The following is a 2,515-nucleotide window of genomic DNA, read 5'->3' as shown; positions in this document are numbered from 1 at the left end:
AAAGGAGTTCTGTCTATAGGAGATTTATATATAGATAAGGTATTTGCTTCTTTTGCTCAGCTTAGACAAAAATTTGGGCTACCTTCCTCTCATTTTTTCAGGTATTTACAAGTACGGAATTATGTTAAAAGTAATATCTCTAATTTTGAAGTTTACAAGTCCCCTGAATATCTTTATTTATTTATGACCTCTGAACTCGACTCGAAGGGTCTTGTTTCTAAATATGTTGAATATTTTAATGATTCTAGAACTCCTTCTACTCAATACTTAAAGATGTCTTGGGAAAAGGACTTGGGGATAGATATTTCAGAAGATATTTGGACTAAGGCCCTCCAAGGTATTAGGTCTTGCTCCATCAACTCTAATTTTCAGTTGATTCAGTACAAAGTTGTCCATAGATTGTAATTTGGTACGGGAGTAGTGCATTCCATGTATCCCTCTGTGCCACCTTTGTGTCTCAAATGCAAGTCCAATGAGGGTACACATTGGCTCATTTATTTTGGTTCTGCCCAAAAATTTGTAAATTTTGGACTGAGGTTTTTTCTTTCTATTCAAAGGTATGGGAAAAGGACTTGGGGATAGATATTTCAGAAGATAATTGGTCTGAGGCCCTCCAAGGTATTAGGTCTTGCGCCATCAACTCTAATCTTCAGTTGATTCAGTACAAAGTTGTCCATAGATTGCACTACTCCCGTACCAAATTACATTCCATATATCCCTCTGTGTCACCTTTATGTCTCAAATGCAAGTCCAATGAGGGTACGCTGGCTCATTTATTTTGGCTTTGCCCAAAAATGTGTACATTTTGGACTGAGGTTTTTTCTTTCTACTCAAAGGTACTCAAGATTGATTTTCCTCATGACCCTCTTATTGCAATATTAGGCTGGGACCCCTTCTTAGAGAAGTATAGTTTCAGTCAGATCCAAACAGTTAAATATGGGATGACTATAGCAAAAAAGAAAATTTTGTTGATGTGGAACAAAGAGTCTGCGCCTAAATTTGAAACTTGGCTTACAGAGCTCAGTAATGTGTTACATATGGAAAAAATTAGATACGAGATTGCGGGTAAACCAAAGAGATTCGTACAGATTTGGAAGTCCATCTTGGAATATTTTGAAGGTGACCTATGATAATTGAATTTAACCTTTTTCTTTATGTGGGGTGGTTAATTTAATAAAATAGCAGTGTGTAATAATTATATATTTCCATAGTTGGGTATTTATTGGTATAGGAAGGTGTTTTTTATTTTTTTTAAATGACTCTGTGTATATGTAGAAACGGCTGTATGTGCTCTTGTATAGATACACAAGTATGAACGATGTATGTTTATGGAGGTGTATGTGTATACTATATGTGGGTGTATGCATATATGCATGATTACATTGATTACAGTGTCATTAGGTTTTTTTTTCTTCTTCTCTTTCCTTTGATTTGCTGGCGTGGGGGGTTGGGGGATTGTTCTCTAAAATGTGAAAAGCTTAAAATAAAATATATATTTTTAAAAAGTAGCGGTCTCCTTGAGCCCACTCTCTGTGGTCTGGGCAGCTTTGCAGGAAGGCCTTACCTGGCTATTTGGGCTAGCTGTGTATTGTTTATTCTTGGTCTACGAGCCTTCATAAGGATCATTTAGGATATAGCTATCTGAGGATAGCTGTGTTCTAGCTCAGCAACTACTCTCCTTAGTTTAAGTAGTGATCTCTTTGAGCTCCCCCAGAGGCTTTATAGTTTAACCAAGGGCCAAAAAACTAACTTTTTGCCACACCTGCCATTGGCCGGTGACGTGATAACATTTACCGGCCAAATTTTTTTTAGCGACCATGAAAATCTTTTTGCAAAAACAAGCAGTCATTACTACTACAATGACTAAACATATTTACAATGTTTTTAATTTATCCTTTACTGTATACTTACAAGAAAAAAAAACAACAAACAGATTTATTGATTTATCTTTTTTTTGTCCCTAAAAAACATTGAGATTCTTGTCCTTTGCATGTTTTTGGCAAATGGAGCAGGCCATCGTGTTACACCCGTTTCACACATACTCAGTTTGTAGTGTGTATGTGGTGCATATTTTTTCCGCACACGTTAACAGATTAGGGCAGGGCTATTCAATTAGCTTCATTTGAGGGCCGGATTATCAAACCGAAAATTTGAAGGGGGCCAAGGGGATGGGGGCCGTCCCGATCTCTTTCTGGGGAGACCTATAAAATTTGAAATTAATTTTAACCTTTAATAGATTTTAGATTTCAATTTAGTGTTGTCTGTCAATTGATGAAAAAAATTATTGACACATTTTTCTGTAGTTAATCACGATTAATCGCATTTTTATATTGTCATAATTTCACATTGAACCTCCAAATTAATGTAAAATATACTATCTTTATGTTGTTTCTAAATATGTTTTTAATGGCATCTTTTTACTAAGTAGCCTATTGTCACATTTAGCCTATGGCGCGGAGCGAGGAACGAGGAGAACAGGAGTACACGAACAACAATAGTCTTTTAATTCAGAATA

The sequence above is a fragment of the Sinocyclocheilus rhinocerous genome, unplaced genomic scaffold (genome assembly GCF_001515625.1).
Source record: "Sinocyclocheilus rhinocerous isolate Xijiao unplaced genomic scaffold, SAMN03320098_v1.1 scaffold2843, whole genome shotgun sequence".
Taxonomy (NCBI): Eukaryota; Metazoa; Chordata; class Actinopteri; order Cypriniformes; family Cyprinidae; genus Sinocyclocheilus; species Sinocyclocheilus rhinocerous.
The sequence above is the reverse complement of the archived record's forward strand: the minus strand, read 5'-3'. Positions refer to the sequence as shown.